At 34.4% G+C, this 13,091-nt stretch overlaps 2 protein-coding genes across 2 annotated transcripts in view; both read right to left on the reverse strand.

Moving 5' to 3' along the window:
* LOC135194233 (aldo-keto reductase AKR2E4-like) overlaps positions 1-13,091 on the reverse strand; it is a 237,454-nt gene that overhangs the window by 120,299 nt on the left and 104,064 nt on the right. The window lies entirely within an intron of this gene.
* The window catches only part of LOC113391874 (polyhomeotic-proximal chromatin protein-like), a 270,704-nt gene that overhangs the window by 66,760 nt on the left and 190,853 nt on the right, over positions 1-13,091 (reverse strand). The window lies entirely within an intron of this gene.

The following is a 13,091-nucleotide window of genomic DNA, read 5'->3' on the forward strand; positions in this document are numbered from 1 at the left end:
TTATAGGTAAATATTTATCGAAATAAAATCAAAGTATACTTTATTTAAAAAAATATAATCATTTTAAATCGTTATTTCATTGTATTATTAAACGTAAGCTAAGCCGGTTCGGCATATAGATTCTAATCTGGCTATTTTAAAGGGCAACAAGACTCGCAAGTCTCTTGCCCATTTTTCTAGCTGGAGGCTGCTATTATTAAAGTATATTTTTTTTTATTATTATTACTCAAATTGATAACCATTAATATATTCCAAAAGTAAACCTTCATTAACACATTCGTTAGAAGAGAAATTTTAACTTGTCATAAAAAATATATAATTAGTGTAATGTCCATGCAATTCGATCGTCCGCTTCGTGTGTGGTCTTTAGCTGCGCGCGCGCACAAAGTATTATGTTTTCGTTATTTCGAACCATTATACTGTAAAGTTATATGTGTGTATAAATTAAAATACTTGTCCGATAATCAATTGTTTTATAACTTTGATACTATTGACTTAATTTTAATTTTTTACGTATTTATTAAGATATTTATATTTTAAATTCGTTTCCGGATTAAGGAGTTATTTTTTGCGTTCAAGAACTGTTAAAAGATAATAGCTTACAAATGCAGCCATATCCCGTTCTCACAATTTTAATTCTTATTATACATAATATAAACCCTTCAAAGAGGACCACATCGTAGTAGGCTCTTGCTAACCCTTAAGCGGATTTAGATCTAGTTTGTGATGCCTGACAACACAAAAAAAAAACACGCAGGCACACTAAATAACATACAAAAAATCTAGAATAAGATTCCATGGTAATTTTTAACTTGGCCTAATAGAATTTTAAGGCTCATGTCAAAAATACATTGGTAAACAAGAGATATTATTCAATGTAATACTATATTATTTGACTTAGTATTTGTTGATGTTTCGGCTGATTTATATATTCATATAATGAGTAACCACTGAGTTTCTTGCCGGTTCTTCTCGGTAGAATCTACTTTCAGAACCGGACGTAGTTTTACATTTAATTCAATAAAACACGTGCGTTGTGATTCAACTTGAATAAAGAATACTTTTAAATTTTTTGGTTTTATAAATAAAATATTATAAAGACACGGATTGCGTGGAGATGCTGATGATTCAAGTTGTATTCGTTAAGTAGTCAAAGACAAAATCGTCGTTCAATAGTGAAAAGTGACGCTTGCTTATGACACTAAATAATAATCAACGAACGTTTCGAGATAAGATACCTCGGGTTCCCGAACAGACGAATGAAATTAATGATCTTTTTTTAAATGCGTATAATAATTAATTTTAACAGACAGATCGATGTATATGTTACTGTAAAAGCTCGAACTAAGTTAAATCTTAAGATTTTCCAGTAAAACCTAAGATTTACCGACATGAGTTGGTAAATGTAAGTATTTATTATAAAGGGACGACTTCTTCGGACTTTTACCATTCCAACCTAATCTAACCTGACATGTAAATCCTAATATCTACCAAGTTTATGGTGGTAAAAGTTCGAATACCGAAGTTTTATGGACATTTACCGTTCATAATCGATAAATCTTAGGTTTCACTGGGAAATCTTAAGATTTACCGTAGTTCGAGCTTTTACAGTTACATATAAAATTTTTGTAGGGTTAATTAAAATATCACCGTAAACCTACAGCGAGATGAAGCATTGAGAAAGGATCGTGTAGCTCGCCGCATCAGATCGCTCCAGAATTCTGACATATTACCTGTTTTCCTTGACCGACGATCACGAAATTAATTATAAAGAGCATTCTATAAACTGGATCATCTCGCCTCTGTGTTCAATAAGACTGCATCTATACATATGAATACGAAAGTGACTCTGTCTGTCTGTTGCTATTTTACAATCAAACAGCTGAATCTAATTCGATGAAAATAAGGATATATACTTCTTTTTTATCTATACCTAAAACTCGAGCGAATCTGCGGGCGATAGATAGTTAGAAATTAATAAATATAATTAATAATTGAAAAGATTATTCGATATAATTTATATACTTTTATTGAGGTGACAATCATTGTATAAATTACTAGCTGAACCTGCGGCTTTCAAGCTTCCAACGCCCTTATCCTCTTAGGGATGGAATTTGATAAAATTATTTCTTAGCTGATGTTTACACCCTATAAGAAACCTGTTTCAAGTTAGTGGATGTTATAATTTCTGAGATTTGAATTGGTCGTATTTCGCTTTTATATACTGAAGACCCAGCTTCAAGTAAACAGGAACGTCAAGTAATTAACAATATTTAATATAGTTTACAATAGTTATTTTTCCAGTTTTTATTACAATCATCCATTATCTTCCGCCTTTCAACCCAGATTAACGATTCCCATGTCAAATTCAAAAATATTCTTCCTCGACTTTTATTATAAAAATGTCAAACCAAAAAGTATTCATCAGATTTATATAATTCTGTGATTGAATATAACTCAATAGCTAAAAGCTATACAACCTGAAATAATTATTTATAAATATTTTATATAAACCCAGGCAGGCACTACTGAATTTTCAAGTGCTTAATTTGTGTTTATAATTAATCTCGTGCTCGGCAGTGAAGGAAAACATCGTGAGGAAACCTGCATGTGTCTAATTTCAACGAAATTCTGCCACAAGTGTATTCCACCGACCCGCATTGGAGCAGCGTGGTGGAATATGCTCAAAACCTTCTCCTCAACGGGAGAGGAGGCCTTAGGCTGCTAATGCTAAGTTCAGCGGTTTCGTGGGCATAGAAAAAAGTTAGATTATTACCGTAAACAACCTGTATTTGACCTGATTGTTCTAATAACACAATTCCACAATTGCCCGCATCAAGTACATTAGTACGTTATAATTGCTAAACCAAATCTGATACAGTTTGTCCATTAGCATCAATCATTTGGTTTCTCCTTCTGTTTGGTTAACGTTTCCGATCATCAGTAATGAATGCTGTATCAATATTGATGTGTTCATAACGTTTTAACGTTTACTGTTTGGAGAAAATATGTGTGATGTATTTTTTTTTATGTTCAATGATTTTTTACTCTTAACTTTGACTGCCTCGTTGGTTTAGGCTCGATATTAAGCCACATGTCTCGGGGTTCTGGGTTCAAACTCCAATTCGGGCCGATGAAAGTTATTGAGAAATTTTGTCGGAAAAAATCTTCTGGTCAGAATACGATGGCAGTATTTAATGACAATCATTTGGGTAGGCGGATTGAATTGGCCACCTGATGGTAAGTGGTCGCCAATGCCATATACTCATCATAATCATGCTCCTGCCATTATCCCAATTTTATTAATGTCTTCTTCCATGCTTCTTTGACGTCATCTCACAAGTAACATCCTCTCCAGCCATACCGTCTTTGAAAAAAACAAAACCGAATTTCATAATATTTGGTATAAAAACCCATACTACTTTTTTATACTTATAACCTGACGATCAACCCGTAATACATATTCGAAATACACAAAGCATAACTCTCATTCAAGCGACGTCGGTTGAAACTGAACGGAGGTTATTATTAGCCTCCGAAACTCTTTGCCCTCTCAACGACAGAACGTGTCAAACTGTTATTAATAATATTTATAAACAAACAAAATACTTCAATGTTTCATCACGTGTTATTAGCTGAAAGGGTTTTTAATTTGGTTCTGGAATAAGGGTCGCGGGTTCGATTATTTTTAAACTCTCATTTGGTTTTATTTAGCTGGACTTATATTTACGTTTAAAATTGTTTCAAAGTTTATCTAATCTATTCGAATATCAAATAGTCCAGAACAGATTTCAGACAGCTGTTTTTTTTTTATTTGAGATTGGAGCAAACACATTAAGTGTTTGTTCCAATCAAAACCAGTTTTCCGTAACGTTGGTAGAGTTGAAATATTGACGGTTTAAAAATGCTTTACTGGAATAAAATACATTTGTTATTATTTGATTCAATCAAGTCGACGAGATATATATATATAAATATGAAGTCGACCATTTGACTGAAGAACAAATGCCCCGCCTTGCTAAATATATTCATTAATTATATCCTCCCTACCAACTCCATGGAGGATAATCAAATGCACAAGTGTTTGCACAAGCACAGGCGCACTCTCTATTCCCTTGATATAACTCAATTTGAATCTTGGATCTTGGGACTTGACTAAAAGTCTTCCACTAGACCACCGAGGCTACTAGACGATCAAGTCTACTAAACCACCGAGGTAGCTCTGGCCACTAGACCACCACGGCAACTCTGGTCACTAGACCACCAAGGCATCTCTATTCAGCACATCTACTATGGACAAATAATCAGAGTTAAATAGATTCAATATAGTATATATCTATATATTATTGGTAGCTGTATGTCTGTCGCGAAGCTAAAACATGCCCCTGACACAAGATTCACTTGCTTTGATTTATACAGTATGATGTTTATACAGGATGTTCGTAATATACTAGTTGAGTTTCGTGGTTTTACTCGGATGGAATTACCAACAAGAACTTCAGTAGTCACCCTATAATAAATAATTATTTTATTTTACATACATACATACATAGATTAAGTTTTCTGTGCTTCTGTCAACCAAATGAAATACAGCAAATCGTAGCCTACCGCTGGACATAGCTCTCTCAAGATCCACCGCCATCCTCATCCAGTTGGTTTTCAGGTCATTGGTCCACCTGGCTGTGGGATACCCGTAGTTGCGTTTGCCGAACCCCAAAACATACATATTACAATTGATATCTTTTGTAAACACGAAAAGTTTCATCACAATCGGTCAATTTATATTTTTCGTGAAATTCAAACATTCAAAAATTGATATCATCATAAATATATCTAAATTTAGGAAATCTAGAAGTCATTATTAAAAAAAAAAAAAAAACTGTTGTAGATCTTGTGAATCTAGATAGACACGCAAAGTGAGCACGTACGTATCTTGTAAGATAATCACTGAGCGTCGAGCGCACGCGCGTTTTTTTCATTGAAAAAAAAAAACTAACATCTTTTACCTTTTAAAATAGGCGTTTTTAAGCAAAGCGTGGCACGTGCGAGCTTTTTACGCTACGCTACGGTTTGAACTTCAATGCAATACATAAACTAGAGAGCCTTACAAGGATGTGCAGACGAGGACTTTTAAAAGCTGTTCCGTGTGATGCGATGAGTTTATTAATAAAAGGACTTACCATTATTTAGATATTTCTAGTTAGGCGTGAATTGATCTCCCGGTGTTAAATGATTTTCAAAAACATTGGCACATTTACTTGGTGGTAGGGCTTTGTGCAAGCCCGTCTGGGTAGGTACCACCCACTCATCAGATATTCTACCGCCAAATAACAGTACTCTGTATTGTTGTGTTCCGGTTAGAAGGGTGAGTGAGCCAGTGTAATCACAGGCACAAGGGACATAACATCTTAGTTCCCAATGTTGGTGGCGCATAGGTGATGTAAGGAATGGTTAATATTTCTTACAGCGCCTTTGTCTATGGGCGGTGGTGACCACTTACCATCAGGTGGCCTATATGCTCGTCCGCCAATCAATGCCATAAAAAAAAAAAAAAAAACTCTGAGAAATATTCATCATCCTTACATCACCAAGGCGTCACTAAACTTGGGAACTAGGGTGTTATATCCCTTGTGCCTGTAGTTACACTGGCTCACTTATCCTTCAAATAGCAACACAATAATACTAAATATAATTATGTAGTTGTGATATACCTGCTTTTTGTTTCTTTTATATTTTATTTTGTTATTACTGTATAGTTTTAAGTCTATAAGTGTTGACAACGAAAATAAATGTACGGATAAATCCAATAGGGTTTTTGTTACATCCTTCTTAATACAGTACAATATAAATAAAATGTATATTAACTTAAAATAAATAAATAAAAATAAATAATCAATGGGAGGTACCTTCCCCGACCTAGCGCAAAACCGTCAAGAAAAAGGCTTGTAAGTCGTCTAAAATTTCACTGTCCTCTTTCAGTAATTAAATAATTTAACAGACTTGATAGTCTTTTTTTATGTTATTAAAGTTAATTTTTTTAATATATCTGAACGCGCATCGCAGGCGCCATCTTTAAAACGTGGAAACATGATTTGACAGCTGGGCGGTCTGATGAAGCGTCGTATCTATGTTTGGCGGGAAAGTTGAACATTACATACATTACATTATCAGCCTGTAAATTCCCCACTGCTGGGCTAAAGGCCTCCTCTCCCTTTGAAGAAGGTTTGGAGCATATTCCACCACGCTCCTCCAATGCGGGTTGGTGGAATACACATGTGGCAGAATTTTGTTGAAATTAGACACATGCAGGTTTCCTCACGATGTTTTCCTTCACCGCCGAGCACGAGAAGAATTATAAACACAAATTAAGCACATGAAAATTCAGTGGTGCTTGCCTGGGTTTGAACCCGAAATCATCGGTTAAGATGCACGCGTTCTAACCACTGGGCCATCTCGGCTCTCGGAAAGTTGAACGCCGCCATGGAATACAAGCGCCACCACGTCTGAGACGAATCGCCTTTGTTCCTCATATTTTTATATGTGTATTATTGTATTTTTTTTAAAGGATAAACATATGGCTTACGCTGATGGAAGTCGATATCTGCCTTTATATCTATACAATTTAATTATCAGAAAAAAGTGTCTACTAGTATCAACTTTTAACTTTGAAATTAATTTTATCTTCGAAAATATCGAATCCAAGGGCTTGAAACTAACTAAATATTCCCACTTGAGTGAAGTATATATTTGTTTTATTGAATCCTTACAAAGGTATTCTTAAAACAGTCTATTGCAATTTAAGATGAATATGACGTCCATATTAAGCATTGACAGCGTAGTAGAAAAAAATATATTATTTAAGCGTTTTTTACGTAACGCTTATTTAAACTCCCGTGTGAACGATGCCTTAATAGTTAAAATTGGTTTTTAGAAAATTTCGTTTTAAGTGTCAAATCGTGACCTTTTAAAAGTAAATATCATTTTTACTGATATTAAAACGGCAGATGACATAAGTATTCTGATGGTAAGTGGACGTTGGTATCTATATTAGAAGAAAGAGATAACTAATGATACCATAATCTGCTGTCTCTTTGTTCCTCTCGCTGAATAATTTCATCGATATCTGCAGCATAATTCTTAATACTGCTCTACTTAATCATTTTTCCGAAATTTTGAACGAATATTTTTATGTCCGTTTACTTAAAACATTACAAACATTTTTGAGCTTTTAATCAACATATAATTATCAATCACTCTCATATCAATCACTGATATTATAAATACGAAAGCAACCCTTGCCTGTTGCTTTATCACAGTCCAACCGCTGAACCGAATTAGATTAATTTAGCTAAGAAACAAGCTTGAACTCCAAGGAAGAACAAAGACTTTTTTATGCCTTACACCTAACGACCAAACCGTAAAACGCAACTAGTTTTATATATATACTATATACATATAGTCTTAAACATAAAAAACATAATCAGCCTGTAAATTTCCCACTGCTGGGCTAAGGCCTCCTCTCCCGTTGAGGAGAAGGTATGGAGCATATTCCACCACGCTGCTCCAATGCGGGTTGGTGGAATACACATGTGGCAGAATTTCGTTGAAATTAGACACATGCAGGTTTCCTCACGATGTTTTCCTTCACCGCCGAGCACGAGATGAATTATAAACAAATTAAGCACATGAAAATTCAGTGGTGCCATGGGCTTGAACCCGAAATCATCGGTTAAGATGCACGCGTTCTAACCACTGGGCCATCTCGGCTCCACATATAGTCTTAACAACATAAATATACGCCGTTTTAAAGCTAAACCGAAAGCTCAAAATGTGCTTTTATGAACAGCCTGTATAAGCTCATATCTCAAAACGGTGACACTTGTAATTGGCCCCCAATTAGCATGCGTCAGACGATATATCACTGTTTAACTCCTAAACTGACTTCAACAAACTTCAAATGACTTCAAATGGACCGTATGTTGTGTTACGCTAATTAGAATTGTTTCTTTTCATATATTTACTAATAAATATTTCAAAGCAAACCGAATTCGAAGGGACGAAGTAGTCTTGGAAAGTCTGTCGTGTGTTTCCGAAGGGTTCGAATCCAGGTAAGCAAATAATTCGGCCAGTTCAAGTGTTAAATGTTTATGTACAAATGAGCTGAACCTGCTTTACCTGCGTGACATTTATAAAAGACATACTTCCAACCTCTTTACCCCTTTAGGGGTGGATTTTAGTAAAATCCGTTCTTAGCGGATGTCTACACCCTATAAGGAACCTACCTGTCAAATTTCAAGTTTGTAGGTGCTACGGTTTCTGAGATTTCGTGATTAATCAGTGAGTGGTATTTTGCTTTAAATATAGAGATTTGTTAAAGTAATTGAAGTTGTTAATGAAATTGCAAAGCGCAGCTACTTCTATAATATTATTTTATACTAAAATCTTCTATAAAACGTGCTGCACCTTCCCGTATAAGTTTTATGTATATTGGCTTAGTAGTTTCAGTTAGACATCATGAAAATAAAATCACTTAAATTATAATATAAATATAGATTTCAAATAGCCTGGAAGGCTTTCATTCCCTAGGTCTGTTGCTGTTACCTATTTATATCAGCCTGTAAATTCCCACTACTAACGCCTCCCCTCCCTTTGAGGAGCTTGGAACTTATTCCATCCCGCTCCATCCAATGCGAAGTTAGACGCATGTAGGTTTTCTCACGATGTTTTTCTTCACCGAAACTCGAGATGAATGAAGTGATGTTTCCTTAGATTTGAAACCGCAATCATTGATTACGATGCACGTGTACCACTGGGCCATCTCAGCTCTAACAGAGAACAGCAAACACATTTGACAAAATATATTTCACAACAAACATTTCTTGGAACCGGTTTAAACCAGATTTAAAAAAAAATTAAATATTTTCACAAAACAAATAAGAACCGATGAACTTGCCATGCTGAAAATAGTCTGAACTATTTTCGATGCAACTAATAAATAACTGATACGCGTCTAAATAAATCATGCAAGCGCTGTAAATCATACTCGCGTAATGATTTAACTGTGCGCTACTCGGAATCGAACCCGGACTAATTGTTCAAAGCTTTTAATTCATTTGATCTATTCTGGATCTTGGAGTTTTTGCATTTATCCCTAATTTTTTTTTTAATATCTATCTTTCTTACATTCAAGTATAAAAAGAAATTGAAAAATTCAATTCGTATCTATTTTGTAACAAATACTTAAATAATAATTGTTTTATTAAAAGTTATAATATCACATCGAATTCCATTTAATAATAGTGTGGGGGTGGGGGGAATATAACTTTTTTAATGTAATAAGTCAACGGACGGCCAGATGGTCCACCTGATGGTGAGTGGTCACCGCTCAACGACATTGGCGATAAGAAATATTAACCATTCCGTTCTTACATTATTATTTAGCAACATGTGAGTTAGTATTTAATAAAATTGGGATACAATATCGCAAATAGACAGGAGGAGGAGGATACACCTAGTTTCCGACTTGGCAAAGTTAATAACATCCTTCCTGGAGCTCGGTATTCGTTTCCACAGTTATTTTTAACTTGGCCTATTAAAAATTTAAAGCTCACATAAATAAAACTTTGATATATAAGCATTACCATCTTTACCATAGGGCACATGGGGCACGTGCCCAGGGCCCCCGTCCTGAGGGGACCCCGCTCAACCAACAACTTCGTTGACACGTTTATTCCCACGTTGACTGCTATGTATATTTTCGAAAGTGATATATTTGTAAGAAATAACTAACATATTTACCAAAATAGCCATAAGATTGTACAACCAATCAGATTTCTACGAATATACGAAAATTTCCACACCGTTTATTTGAATCTATACTTAAGGGCTGGCCATAAGCAAATTATTTGTACATTGTAGTAAATATCTACCCAAAAGGGCCCCAAATTCATGGGTGCCCAAGGGCCCCAGCATAGCTTGAGACGGCTCTGTATATAAGGCATATTACTGAATACTAGATTATATTAATGATAAAAAAGCGTGGAGTTAGTATTTGTTGATTTCTAGACTGGATATATAAAAATGTTTTTGTACTTTATTAACAAACTCTGTAACTAAAGTGGATAAGAGTAACTAGTGAGTTTCTTGCCGGTTCTTCCCGGTAGAATCCACTTTCCGAACCGGTGGTAGCTTTACATTTAGTTTAACTTTGACATGACTCATGATTCAGAACTTTTATGAACCTACTTGAATAAAGAATGTTTTGATTTTCATCTGAAATCATTCTGGAGAAGAACCAGAGCTGGTCACGTATATCGACGAGTCCTAGACAGCAGATCTCGGATAACAGTCACATTTTTTCTCTACAGTGATTTTTAGAACGCTCTTGTTCCTTCATTCATAAAGGCTGTTTTAAAACTTTCAATTCTTATTTTATGTAGTAGTTAATATATCTTATAATTATACATATATGTATATAGAGGCAATGCCCCAAATTAATAAAGAAATTACTAATACACCGACGTCCCCCTCCTTTTAATCTCATCACTTCTGTTACTAGTGGCGGTGACAAGAGACAAGAGACAAGGGGTCAGTTATATGTGAAATTTTATATAATTTATAAAAAACTATGGACAATTACAACTAATTGCACTTACCTTGATAACTAACTAGATAAACCTGCGGCTTCACCCGCGCGAATATTTAAAATATACAAACTTCCAACCCCAGTTTTACCGCCTTAGTGGTGGAGTTTCGTAGGAACCGTTTTTAGCGGATGTCTGCCTGCCAAATTTCAAGTTTGTAGGTGTTATGGTTTCTGAGATTGATCTTAAATTGGATAGCTTATGTTCGTTACGTAGATCAAGATTACAATATCACGACGAACATCTAAGTATTAAACAGTTGTATTAAAAATATGTAATACTGTTTGTCGCTGGCTTCTCGTGTTTCAGGTTTCGGTTGTCAGGTGTTAGACATAAAAAGCCTATGTCCTTCCTTGGAGTTCGTTCTTCATAGGAACTATCATCAAGTTCGGTTCAGTGGTTTCGCCGTGAAAGAGCAACAGACAGACAGAGTTACTTTTTTATATATTATTAAAATCATTCATTTATATATTTGTTAATATTACTAATACTAAGCATTTAACTTAAAACCCATTCGTAACAGGGAGGAGTTAATTGGAACAGCGTGGAATAATCTTCAAGCTTGAAGAGGTGACAGAGTTACTTTCGTATTTATAATATTAGTATAGATTCTTCAGGATTATGTCGTGGTTTTAAAAATGGACAATAATAGTCTAGACGTAACACTTTCGTTGGACAGATAACTAGATCAGAAAGATCTTGAAGTCCTCGGCACGAACCCTAGGTTGCTTAGATGTTGAAGGATGTTACTGTGGAGAAGTTCTCTATACCAGTACCCAGGACTTGTCCTAGAGATACCGGACAGGACGGCAAAATTAAATGACGAAAAATAGATGTCTGCGCAGTATCGTAAATGATTTTCTTATCTTCGAAAACATGAATAAATCAAGTATATTTTTAAAAATATTTATTTAAATTCGATAATAAGGCGCCGTTCGTTTATTGCCCTTAGGGCGCTAATCCATATCTGGCAATATCACTAGCTTGGAATTTAACTTGGAAGTCAGCTATACTCTCTTCGTTAAGCACATCTGAACTAGTTCCGATCGTGTCGGATTTGCCATCCTTGATGTGAATGGAGAAGATAGGAGAAGAAGAGTTATTACTATATCCTGTCCATCATCATCGCCATCATCAGATTATAGGAAAAGACAATAAAACAAAATAAATAAATTTCGATTAAATCATTTATATAATTTATAATAAATTGCATGTCTGTCTTAAACATAAAAATAATCATTACATAGTACGATACTATATTTACAAATAAAACAAAATGGAAGATGTGTCATTAAACTAAAGAAAACATAAATATGACTCTCTATTTACAATATGGACATTAAAATACTTAAAAGTTTAGCCTCAATAACGCAACGGTGACAATTTAGAGATGAGATACAAGCTGGCCGATTGGTTAACGCCATAATCTAAGCAAGCAGCAATTTCGATTAGCTTAATTTGTGTTAATAATTCATCTCGTGCTCGGAAACCCGTATAGTAGCAGTGCGGAGGGACAACTCCAAACCTTCTCCTCCATGGGAATGGAGCAGTGATATTAACAGGCTGTTTCTATATTCTCAACATTAAGGCTTTAGTATTTGAATGGGAACATTTGGTAAATAGGATAGTTATCTCTTAAAAGCATTAAATTTGATGCATTAATTTTATTTTCGTATTTTTTGGACGTATAAATAGTTACCTTTGTATATTCAACAACATTCAAAAATAATCTGTCAAACCGTCCGAGCGTAATTGAGTCAACGTCCAAACGTTCGCATTTAAAAAGTATAAATGTCAAAGCCTCTTCTATTATTACCTAATATGTTATATACAAATTTATTGATTGGTTATTTATTACATCGCAACATATATACACTAACAATATAATATATAAAAATTAATGTTTTTGTTTACACAGTCGATGTTGATACATTTCAATAACAGGAGGAGTTTGGATGAACAAATCTTAAATCTACATATTCCATGAGATTTATAAATATATCTTTATTTATAATACAACACTAGTTCAATTTAATTTTATTACCAACATTTCTATAACAGCAACGATATTAAAATAATATATTTTCAAGAATACATAAATACCAAACACTATTACAGATCTCGACCAATGAAATCACATCAATTCAAGGTCAAAGTAGTTCATTTATAATTACTCCTCCTGCAATTGAAATAAACACTAGAACAATAAGAAACACGTGTTCTTTTTTTAAATTAAATTAAAGAAAATGGCAATACAGAACAGTTACTGTCGTACATAATGAATGACAATTATATTATTATACATGTAACTAAAGCCCAGTTAGAAACGAATTCTTAGTCCTTAATGTGGTGGATTAAGGTCTAAATTTCCTTAATAGAGATTCCTTTAGAGATTTTTTAGATCTATTCACGAAAGCGCGCCCCTCCACATTGAACGACGTGCGTTAG

Source organism: Vanessa tameamea, chromosome 28, assembly GCF_037043105.1.
Source record: "Vanessa tameamea isolate UH-Manoa-2023 chromosome 28, ilVanTame1 primary haplotype, whole genome shotgun sequence".
Lineage (NCBI taxonomy): Eukaryota > Metazoa > Arthropoda > Insecta > Lepidoptera > Nymphalidae > Vanessa > Vanessa tameamea.